The sequence below is a fragment of the Vanellus vanellus genome (genome assembly GCF_965231255.1).
Source record: "Vanellus vanellus genome assembly, chromosome: 1".
Classification (NCBI taxonomy): Eukaryota; Metazoa; Chordata; class Aves; order Charadriiformes; family Charadriidae; genus Vanellus; species Vanellus vanellus.
Genome location: NC_138905.1, coordinates 103,439,472 through 103,451,642, shown reverse-complemented (window position 1 = coordinate 103,451,642; position 12,171 = coordinate 103,439,472).

The following is a 12,171-nucleotide window of genomic DNA, read 5'->3' as shown; positions in this document are numbered from 1 at the left end:
CTTGCTGGCCCGTGCGGTGCTGGGGAGCGGGAGGCCACGGGGCACAGAGGAGAAGAGTCTCCTCCAGGGGCTGTGCTGTTTCTGCCGTCCCCGCAGGAAGCTCAGCGCCTCCCGTGAGGGCCGTCGGCCTCCACCTGCCGGCAGCCCCGCCGGAGCACCCGCCTTCCTCTGCCTGCCAGCCAGGCTGCCTCTGAGGGCTGGGGCTTATGTTCTCGGTATTGATGTTCGGGGTTTCCTTTCCTATCTTTTGTTTTGTTTTGTTTTTCTTTTTCTTTCTTTTCTCTTTGTAAGGGGTTTTTTTTGGTGTTTGGGTGGTTTTTTTTTCCCAGTTTGTCTGGTGGTTCCTAGGACATCCCAGTCAGCAGCTGTTGATCTCTATAAGGGGTCTAGAAAGTACATATGCTATCAAATTCAGCCAGACTTCAAAAGATGTGCAATAACTACATCCAGTGTGCAGTATGGCACAAATAGAAGTTTAAAATTGTAAGTGATAGTCACTCTTGAACAAGTAGCTGGCTAAACTGGTAAAGATATAAATTTCATTTCTGAATCTAATTGAAATATGGCCTTACCGTGAGCAGCCGACAGCGCCTGTGCTCTGGGGGCTATGGGGATGGCCGGTGCTAGGGAGGGCTGGGCTCTGCCCGTTCTTGCAGATGGCCTCCACAGGAGCTAGCACACTAGCCCAACTGGCCCTGCCTGTCTCATTTCAGTGGTACCTATGAAACGGAGATGCCTTTTGATGCGAACACACAGCACCTTTGTATTTCCAAAGTGTCAGCGCATGCAGAGCTCTGGAGCCATTTTGTCCTCCGAGCCGCTGCAGCCCCCAGGGAGGAGAGCCCATGTCATCTCTGCGGGAGAGCACTGTGTGCATCTTCTCCTGACTCGGCTTGAAACAGAAAGCTTTGCAGCCTCTAGCTTACGTACGCCACTCCTACCCACTGAGAGGGCCACCAGATTCAACCTTCTTGCTGCTTGAAGCTGTCTTCTAGTGACAGATGCCGAGGCAGAGAGGCACACCCCAGGAGAGGGAGGTTTGAAGGCGGCTGCGGTCTGGGAGCTAAGGCTCGCCCACTAACACCGTCCTCAGAGCGACACAAAACCAAGCAGGTCTGCCCACTAGCCGTGCCGGCAAAGCCTGGTTTCCTGCAGGTCCACATTTTCCATCCAGCACAATGACTGCAGTGCCTCCTGCGCCACCCTAAGCCCCTGCCGCCCACTTGCCCGGGTAGCCCATGTACGTGCCGACTGACTAGCCCAGCAGCCCAGCATGAAAGTGAAAATGCCCTGGGTTTTTCTGCTGCTCTGAGGGGACTAATAAGGTCACTGCAGCTAGCTACACAAAACCACGAGTAGGAAGAGGTTATGTTTTAGTCTCCTTTCTTTAGATGGATTGATGTTTTTGACCCCTTGGGTCAAAAGTGGTCGGGGTGGTGGCGAGCTGCAGGCTGAGCCAGGATAATCACGACACTTGTTTCCTTATGAAGCCAAGTTAGTGATTGAATCAGATGGTATTAAAGCAGGGCTCCGTAGGCAGTGGTGGATAAGCACACAGGCAACAGAATAAGCACGCTTTAGCAGGAACCCAGCAAATGTCACTCAGGAGGACACTTCACACTACGAGCTGGGAAAACACAAGAAACTGATTTGTGTTAACTATATTAAATCATTTCATTATGCTTTTACCTGAGGATCTTAACATTCTTTTCAAATTAGCCTTACTAAAGACAGAGTAGTTAAACTTTTACAGATAAAGAAATTAAGTCCTAAGGGAGACAGGAAAAACAAGGCACTAGAACTCAAAGAGAACCAGGAACCGGGGAGTTGTTTGGTTTTGGGGCAAATAAAAGGATTCATTAGGGCAACAGAGGGGAGAAGAAATGCAGCATAATGAAATGAAATTAACAAAGGTGAAGCCTGGAGCTTTAGAAAAATCTCCCTGAGAAGGAGGTATTAGAAGTAATTTATCCAGCAAAGTGTTAGGGCATTTATATGAAAATCATACCACTTGACACAGTGATGCCAACTCTCACTTTGTAAGAAATCTCATATTATTGTGCTCTTTTCAAACATGAACAAATAAAAATTGTCACTTTTATGAACATAAATAAAAAGTACATTTTAGACAACTGTTAATTAGAAAAGCTTGAAAATATGACTTAGATGCACCTTAAAGCCTAAAATTCAGCCTTCCTTCCATCAAAATACAACCGGCTCAACAGAAGATTGCTGAGTGTTTACAATAGTAATACTATTAATACACTTCAGGAACAGAGCTTAGGCTGGGAGGAAGCACAAGTATCTCGAATAATTTTCTTTTTTTTTTCCTCCATTGCTAATTCTTAGAAAAGAAAGAGGAATGTGCATCCCCAGCAGGTACAGGAACAGGATTGGTGATAACTTTTTCCCAATAGTATGAAGACTACTCCCATTACTGCTCTTCCATATGGGTTGTGATGAAGCTGCAATGTGTAGTCCAAAGGCAACCGAAAGAGACTTCAGGACCTTGGGGTGGCTGGTAAGGGAATCTGGAACGCAGGTTGTTTTTTCCTCTCTCCTTCCAGTTGTGGGCAGCAACATTGGAAGAAACAGATAGGCCCAGTCTATTAATACATGGCTCCATGGCTGGTGTCACCAACACAATTTGGGTTTTTTTGATAATGGGATGGCCTACATGGCACCAGGCTTGCTGGCATCAGATGAGATTCACCTTTCTGAAAGGGGGAAGAGGGTTTTTGCTCACAAGCTAGCAGGGTTCATTGACAGAGCTTTAAACTAGGCTTAAAGAGGGAGGGGGATAATATCAGGCTTGCCCATGACAAGCTGTGGGATGACATACCGAGGTTATAGGGACAGATGCTAGCAAGGGCCCTCAGCCCGTTGATCTGAGATGTCCTGGCTGCATTGCGGCACACCTGGAGTCTTACAGAGATGAGTCAGGGGCTTCAAATGTAATAGGAGCCAAGAGGGAACCACGAGTGAAATAACTCAAAAGAATTAAGGGGTGTTCCTCTAAGAAGGTGACATGACCAACAGCCCAGCTGAAGTTCCTCTACATCAATGCATGCATGGGCAACAAACAGGAGGAGCGGGAAGCCACTGTGCTGCTAGAAAGCTATGACTCATTTGCCATTACTGAAACTTGGTGGGATGAAACCCACAACTCAAGTGTGGCTACTGATGGTTAGAGGCTGTTCAGAAGGGACAGGCAAGGAAGGAGGGAGAGAGGTGTTGCCCTTTACATCAAGACATGGATAGAGTGTGAACTGTCTCTGAAGAATAGCCACAAGCAGGTTGAAAGCTTCTGGGTAAGAATTAGAGACCAAGGCAACAAAAGGAACATTGTGATTGGTGTCTACTAAAGGCTGCCCAATCAAGGGGAGCCTATTGACAAAGTCTTCTTACTCCAGCTACAGGAAACATAACGCTCTCAGGCTTTCGTCCTGCTGGGGGACTTCAACCACCCCGACATCTGCTGGAAAAGTGGCACGGAAAGCTGTAGGCAAACCAGGAGGATCCCAGAATGCATTGAAGATATCTTCTTCAGCTAGCTGTTTATTAACAGCCCTACCAGAAGGGATGCAATATTGGACCTGATGGTCATCAACACAAGTGAACTAATCGGCGACATCAAGACTGGAGGCAGCCTGGGCTGCAGTGATCATGCACTGGTGGAGATCACAGTCTTGAGGGATAAGGGTCAGACAAAGAGTAAAGTCGGCACCCTAAATCTTAGGAAAGCAAAATTCCAGCTCTTCAAGGAGTTAGTCAATAGGACCCCCTGGAAAACTTGCCTCAGGGACAAGGGAGCAGAACAGAGCTGGCAGATCTTTAAGGATGCTTTCCATAGAGCACAAGAGCTCTCAATCCCCAGGTGTAAGAAATCAGGAAAGGAAGGTAAGAGACTGGCACAGCTGAATCAAGACCTGTTGGTCAAACTAAAGGGCAAGAAAGAGATGCACAGACAGTGGAAGCAGGGACAGGTTCCTGGGAAGAATATAGAGACACTGCCCAGTTGTGCAGGGATGGGGTCAGGAAGGCCAAGGTGCAGCTGGAGCTGAACTTGGCAAGGGATGCAAAGAATAACAAGAAGGGCTTCTACAGCTACTTCAGCCAGAAAAGGAAGGTCAAAGAAAGTGTACCCCCCGCAATGAACAAGACTGGCAAACTGGTAACAACCAACAAAGAGAACGCTGAGGTATTCAACAACTTTTTTGCCTCAGTCTTCACTAGCGACCTCTCTTCCCACACCTCTCCAGTGGATGGACCGCAAGACAGGGACTGTAAGGGAAAATCAGGTTCATGACCACCTGAGGAACCCGAACATACTGAAGTCTATGGGACCTGACGAGATGCATCCCGGAGTTCTGAGGGAATTGGCTGATGTAGTTGCCAAGCCACTCTCCATGATATTTGAAAAATCATGGCAGTCAGGTGAAGTTCCTGGTGACTGGAAAAAAGGAAACTTTACACCCATTTTTAAATAGGGTAGAAAGGAGGACCCTGGGAACTACCAACCTGTCAGCCTGTGCCTGGGAAGATTGTGGAACAGATCCTCCTTGAAGCTATTCTAAGGTACATGGAGGACAGGGAGGTTATTTGAGACAGCCAGCATGGCTTCACCAAGGGCAAGTCCTGCCTGGCAAACCTAGTGGCCTTCTATGACAGAGTGACTACATCAGTGGACAAAGGAAAAGCTATGGACATCATCTAGCTGGACTTCTATAAGGCCTTTGGCACAGTCCCCCACAACATCCTTCTCTCAAAATTGGAGAGATACAGATTTGATGGGTGGACCGTTTGGTGGATGAGGAATTGCTTGGATGGTCACATCCAGGAGGTAGCAGTCAACAGCTCCATGTCCAGATGGAGACCGGTTACAAGTGGTGTCCCTCAGGGATCTGTACTGGGACCAGTACTGTCCAATATCTTCATCAATGACATAGACAGTGGGATCGAGTGCACCCTCAGCAAGTTTGCAGATGACACCAAGCTGAGTGGCACGGTTGGCATGCCTGAGGGACAGGATGCCATTCAGGAGGGCTTGCACAGGCTCGAGAAGTGGGCCCATGTGAACTTCATGAGGTTCAACAAGGCCAAGTGCAAGGTCCTGCACCTGGGTCAGGGCAATCCCCAGTATGAATACAGGCTGGGGGATGAAGGCATTGAGAGCAGCCCTGCTGAGGACTTGAGGGTACTGATAGATGAAAAGCTGGACATGAGCCGGTAATGTGTGCTCAAAGCCCAGAACGCCAACTGTACCCCAGGCTGTGTGAAAAGAAGCGTGGCCAGCAGGTCGAGGGAGGTGATTCTGCCCCTCTACTCCTTTCTCACGAGACCCCGCCTGGAGTACTGTGTCCAGCTCTGGAGCCCTCAGCACAGGAAGGACATGGACCTGTTGGAGCAGGTCCAGAGGAGAGCTACAGAAATGATCAGAGGGCTGGAGCACCTCTCCTATGAGAAAAGGCTGAGAGAGCTGGACCTGTTCAGCCCGGAGAAGAGAACACTCCAGGGAAACCCCATAGGGGCCTTCCAGTACTTAAAGGGGGGCTACAGGAAAGATGGCGACAAACTTTTCAGCAGGTCCTGTTGTGATAGGTCAAGGGGTAATGGTTTAAAACTAAAAGAGGGAAGATTTAGACTAGATAGAAGGGAAAAGTTTTTTACAATGAGGGTTGTGAAACAGTGGAACAGGTTGCCCAGAGAGGTGGTAGATGTGCCATCCCTGGAAACATTCAAGGTGAAGTGGGATGGGGCTCTGAGCAACCTAATCTAGTTGAAGATGTCCCTGCTCATTGCTGGGGGGTTGGACTAGATGAACTTGAAATATCCCTTCCAACCCAAACTATTCTATGATTCTAAGACAACTGGCAGGGTGAGAGTTATTGTGCATATAAGGATTTATAGTCTTTTGGAAGCAAAGTAAATTGAAGTTCTTGGAAGAAGGAGACCAAGGTATTAATCACCTTGCTGTCTGGAGTAATGAAGGCTAATACATTGATAAAACAGCATTATCCTTTTATTTAATAACTATTATATATTGTGCCAGTCAATACCAAAATTATTAGACACAGTACTACTCCAGCATGCCAAACCTAGTGCTGCACACTATTCTGTGATACCTAGACAGTACTGCTGAGCCTCTGCTCTCTCACAGCCTTGAGGAGGGTTTCCTTTGTGGCACTTCTATCCCAAAAGCTGCAAGGGAAGGCTGGAGATGGGCTCTGACTCATTGCCAGGCAGAAGGCAAAGCACAGCCCATGACAACCGCCATGCATTGAACCTGAAAGAGGTGTCATTAGTCCCAGAAATGGCTGTGCTCGGGTACATGGTCTACATTCCAAGGCAAGCCAGGTAAAGCCCTGTCTGTCCACTTCCCATGTAACACAAGATTGACTGAAACAAGGAATTAGTGAGAGGAGAGAGACCCCTGCTCCTACTGCAGGCTGCTTAAATCTCACTGACACCTCATCCAAAAAACTAAAATAATATCATACCGGTTATTGATATTTTTGGATAACAGTGTTTTCAGAGGAGCAAATGGCACTGCTCATCACTATTCCGCTGACCCCTGTCTCCTTCTGTTATTGATCATAGCTTCTCCCTCCGGCAGAAAGCCAGCAAATTATCACTTTGAATAAAGACTTGAGGCCAAAGGTAAGGAAAAGGAATGAAGAGCTGTATAAGAAAGGGAGATTAATGGCAACAGCAGACACACTGGAAGAATGGCAGTTGGGCCAGTGTATTTTGATGTCTAGATAGGGAAAGGTCAGAGAAATAGAGTATATGGACTTAATTTAGATGTGTGCGTAGAGTCAGAAAAAGCCTTTGCATAACAGTGCCCCTAGAAATTCTCTCCTCCCCGTCCCTCAGCTTTTGAAATGAGGAAAGCTTATCATTATAATCTAAATACAATGAAAGTATACAAAAGAGCAATCATGCTTGTATTCTGAGTTATTCTCACAACAAGCATGGCATGGGAGATGCAAATCACATGCAGCCGAGGCATACAGAGAAAGATAAAGGGGAAGTGGTCTCTTCTCTAGGAAAAAGCTTTTCTGTGTTCAAACAGCTTACAATTACATGATGAGAAATTATTTGCTTAGAGCGTCACCTTCTTTTCAACCTATTTGGTCTTTGCATCTCTTGGAACTACACAGTACAGTAAAAACTTAGGTATCTCCTGCCCACATTGTGCACTAGGCAATCTCATACATGCATTTTTACCAACCATTTAAACCATACTGATGTTTCAGTTCACTCACTTCAGTCAGATCTTAAGAACTTTGTTAACACTGGACTAGAAATGAATGCCAACGCTAGTTCAGCTGAACCAGCAGCTATTTTTCTCAATACAGACAAGGCCACAGTGGAGACATAAAACCCTCCCTGCTGGGTTAAGAAAAAGCTCTCAGCTAAACCTGACTTTATCTAACCATGCGGGTGGAGGAAAGTGCATTTCAAGAATTACCTGCACTGGGAAGACTGCAAGATTTGATCTATGGTTCCTGAAACAGAATGGGTCGGGGAATTGAAGTGGTCCCTAAGTACAACTCAGTTGTGTTTAACACTGGTTAAGGTGCAGCTCATTATCTGCAAGGATAAGATCTTTCATAATATAGACAAGGTATGCATTCAATTGGTTCTGTGCATCAATATGACATTCTTTCTCTGGACACAAGAAATCCTGGAACAGCTCTGATGCAAGGGGCTGATTTATCCCCAGAAGCATCCCCTTTTCAGGCTTACTGGTTATGCTTTGACTGTACTATAAAAAAAAAGCAGCAGGGTTTGCAGTTTTAACAGGAAATAAATGAAAACTAAAAAACAAACCCACACCACAGTCAAGCTGAGGATTATAAAAATAACTACACACTGCCCTCTGGCTCACATATTGCTACCACAGAGAGCTTGCCTGTAATCATCACCACAGACTGCTGGGACTGAGAACAGGTCACTTATCGAAAGTTCTCCTAAGCCTATTTGATACAGTTAGTACTTGCAGTCAAAATTAATACCTACATCACCTGATGGAGGAGCTGGCCAACTTCAGAGGCGGGAGAATCCAGACAGACTGCAAAGTCTTGCCCCTGATCCAGCAGGGAGTGACAGCTGTAGTGCCAGAACTAACTCAACCAGTATCAAAATCATTTTTGGAGGTGTTCGCACAGAGATAATGGGTGTTGAATAAGCAACAGTCTTCTCTGGTGAGCAAGCTGTAGCCCCCAGCAAGGCATGCCATTCATGCAGTAGACTTAATACACTGGAAATAAAACGTCTGCTGTTTACAGTGCGTAAGCCCACAACTCTTATTGACAAAATGTTGCGGACTGACAGTCCTCCGTTGCTTCACTGCATTTCAATGTGCTGTAGTGCCTTACAGTGAAGCTTCGCTTTGCTATAATTGGGTTCAACTGTGCTAATCCCCTTGGAATGCAGTAATTAATACTTATTTAGTGGTAATTGCTGCATTCCAAGAGGATTAGTCCCTGCCCTGCACTTTTGCCAGCATTGCAAACAGAGAGCTGGAAAGAAGACAGCGTCTAACTACAGGTCTTGCTTTGCAGCTCCCAACAGGGAGACAAGAGAAGTTGGTCTCGCTACAACTGCTCCCCTGTGTGTGTGAAAATACTGCTTTTCCGAGGGGGAAATAAATAAATAAATAAATAAATATAATCACTTGACTGTCACTACTCCTTGCAGCTGCATTGTGCAGATAGAAATCCTGCCACGTCCAACGAGGAAAAAAAAAAAAAAAAACAAACAAAAATAGACACCTGTACAGAACCATAAAGACAAACACAGCCATGAGTGTATGTTTCCTATGGGAGATGATAAACAGGCCCTTATGCACTGTAAGAATGAATTCCTATTCATTATTTTGGGGGTTTTGTGACTGGCAGTCCTGTTCCAACTATGGTCTTAAAATTTTCAGTGCAACACAGGTTTTGGAAACCTATAAAGGAGATGTTAGTAGAAACTTAAAATGCAACCTCTCTGAATACTCAGTTTTGAGCCTACTGAATGTGTAATGTCCAATTCTTTCCTTCCCAGTGAAGCCTTTATGATCTGCTCTGGATTTTTTTTTTTAAACACCCTGGAGAAACCATTGCTTATGTCATATCTTAAGAAGGAAGCACAATGCTTCCTTTACATTTAGGCTAGTCAAGCTTCTCTCTCACATCATTAACATTTTCACTTGTTAATTGCAGGTGAATTTCCACAATTACATTATAGCAGTTGTAGAAAAATTCTGGGACTTTACCACTAAACGCACATTGCTATACTGTATAATAGCACCTTCAGTATTTTCTGGCATGGCTGTACAGACTATAATTGTTCAGTAAGATTATGTCTTTCATGAATATGAAAGTATTGTGAAGCCAGATTTTAAGACCTGTGACAAGTACCTTCATTTCCTTTATTTTCTTCCTTTCTTCACCCCTAACACATACCTCTTCTGCATTTTTCAAATGCCCATCTGGGGAAAAACTTAATTAAATGAACTGAAATTCATTTAAGCATTTAAAACAAATAAAAAATCCAATTCATGCTTGATTAGGCAACTGTTTTTGTCTCAATGACAACAGGAAAGAACTACGTGAGGTTCTTATCATCATATACTGCAGGCTTGGTACAATTATTTCTCTATTTCTTATCCCTAAACAATTTCTTCATTTCAATACAGAAATAGTTACTTTTAATACTGCGTGATGTTTAATAGGTTCCATTGGCATAACATTATAGAAATACAAATTATCTTCAATGTTTTCATATAAATGTACATGCTTACATATATAATTACATACATACTACCTAGTATTTCTTGAAAGTCTGCCTTTCTCTATGTTTGCACACACATACACATACTCTCTGCATGGCTTTGCCAAGTTACTCTGTGTTTGTAGCAACCAGAAGACATCTTGTTGGTTGTTTGTTTTTAAAACATTCCTCTCATCTAAAAATACTGAGATGACTTACAAGTATTTTTACATGAATTCTGCAAACTGCTATCTATTTACATTTTTATAGATAAGGGGGGAAAAAAAAGGTGCAAAATGAGTAAGGTTACAACCTGAATCCGTGGCAGTAGCAAAAATAATGTGCAGTATTTCTAGATCTGTATGGGTACACTAACAACATTATTGAGGTTGAGGGAGAGGCTCCCCTCTCTCAGCAAGATCCTCAGCAGTTGTTGGATCTGCCACCATAAGTGTGCCAGCTCTTTTGTTTAAACTGGAGAAATTACATGTAAAAGTAAGCTTAACAGCTGCAAGAACCATAAGCAACGAGTAATGGGTAATTGTTAAGGCTTTTCTGTCTAGGATATGAAGAGCTAGAGAAAAAAATAATTCAGAACAATCACTACAGCTATCGGGTTCCTTGAGTAATACGACAACATCCACAACATTTCATCACTTCAGATGCTAACTGCATACCTGGTCTCAGTCAACCAGAAGACTCCAGGCAGCTCTCCAACCAGCACAATTAATGAAGCTCAAACTTTTAAAAAAGCTTTTGTACTTTTGTACCTTTAATATCTGTGAACTGGGTTTTGTTTCCTCTCTTGAGCTCCCAATTGTCATGACATATATAGGACCTTTGTGGCTTCAAGGTCAAACTACCCATTTCAAATCTAAATCACATTGAGTTAAAAAAAATAAAAAATCTGACAATAGCAAGTGCCCAGACAACATGGTTACATATGTCTTGTTTCCACTGGGAAACTGGGCTATGACATAAACTACTACAGCCAGAAGGAATAAGCCTTACACTCCAATCTTATTACACTGTAATATTCAACAGAGAAACTCTGAGAAAGCTTCTAGGTACAAAAGTTCCTAAGTCAAAAAGCCTCGGGAGCAGCTCCAAGAGTTTTGCACGAGAAGCTCATGAACTGAGCTTCCCAGCAGGGAAAATACAATTGTTGGGGAACACAAAGGGCCAGTTGCTCCTCCAGAACAGGGGAGTTGGCAGGGTCAGCTGGGCAGTAGCCTCACCACCAAGGTACACAGTCCCACAGTACACAGACAAGAAGAGCAGGTTGGGTGACAGCAACCAGGGTCAGCCATGGTTGCTGCACGTTTGAGGTCAAATCAGCGGGACTAGGGAAGCAGCAAGGGCCTGAGCTCTAGCACAACTCCCACGCAAACAGGAGAAGCTTCGACAGAGGCTTTTCCCGGCTCTGCCTCACCACCCAAAACACCTACACACAGTCAGGGCTGGCCTCCAGCACAGGCAGCCCAAACTGCTGGCAAGGGGCTGGGGGGCACTCAAACAATCCAAGTACAACAACATTAATCAGCTGTTGGAAATTGCAAGTCAGAATCAGGTGGTTTAGTTCAGCTAACAATAAGTCTAAGCCAAAGCATCATCACACTAATGAACACGCTCACTTTGGATTCTTATGGTTAGTAAGTACTGAGAGAAATAAACGCTATCAAGTCTGGAGGTGGCTGCTCCCAGTTGATGTTCCAAGCCATTCTATACCTGTCTCCATTTCCTTTACTAGAGCTTCTTAATTTAAAGACCTTTAAATCATTTCCATGCATATTACTTCTGAGCTCTCCATAGCACAAAATGATTACAAAACACAAAAAAAATGATGAATGCTTCTTTTTTAGCAGCTAGCAGACTGTTGTGTTTATGGAGGAAAGCATTCATAATGTAAAGCACTGTAGAAAAAGAATTTGCACGTGTCATGCCCCCTGTTGTATGCTTTTCTAGCATCTTTGAGTTATGATGAATTCAATAACCAATTTTAAGTATTAAACATTTAACAATCAACCCGAATGTAAGTCTATGGCACCCTCTTGTGTTCAATAACAATACAACAGTTTATTTGATTTTGAATCAAGAATCAGCGTGTTGTTATTCAGAAAAAAACAGTTGAAAACAAATTCATCCATTAAGTTATGATTAATACTTTTTGTACTAATCTAATACTCTGAGCTACCTCTATTTTACTGTGAAGATCATAGACATAAGATTAAATAGCTAAGAAATTAATTCCAGATAGAACTGAATAAAGGATTAAACTAAAGCCTGATATACCTAAGATCTATTTTCTAATAATGTAGCACATTCCAAGAATCTACTGGGCAAAAGGCTTACATTAAAACACAAGAAAGAAACTGAAAATCAAGAAGTAGAAACATAAACATGTCA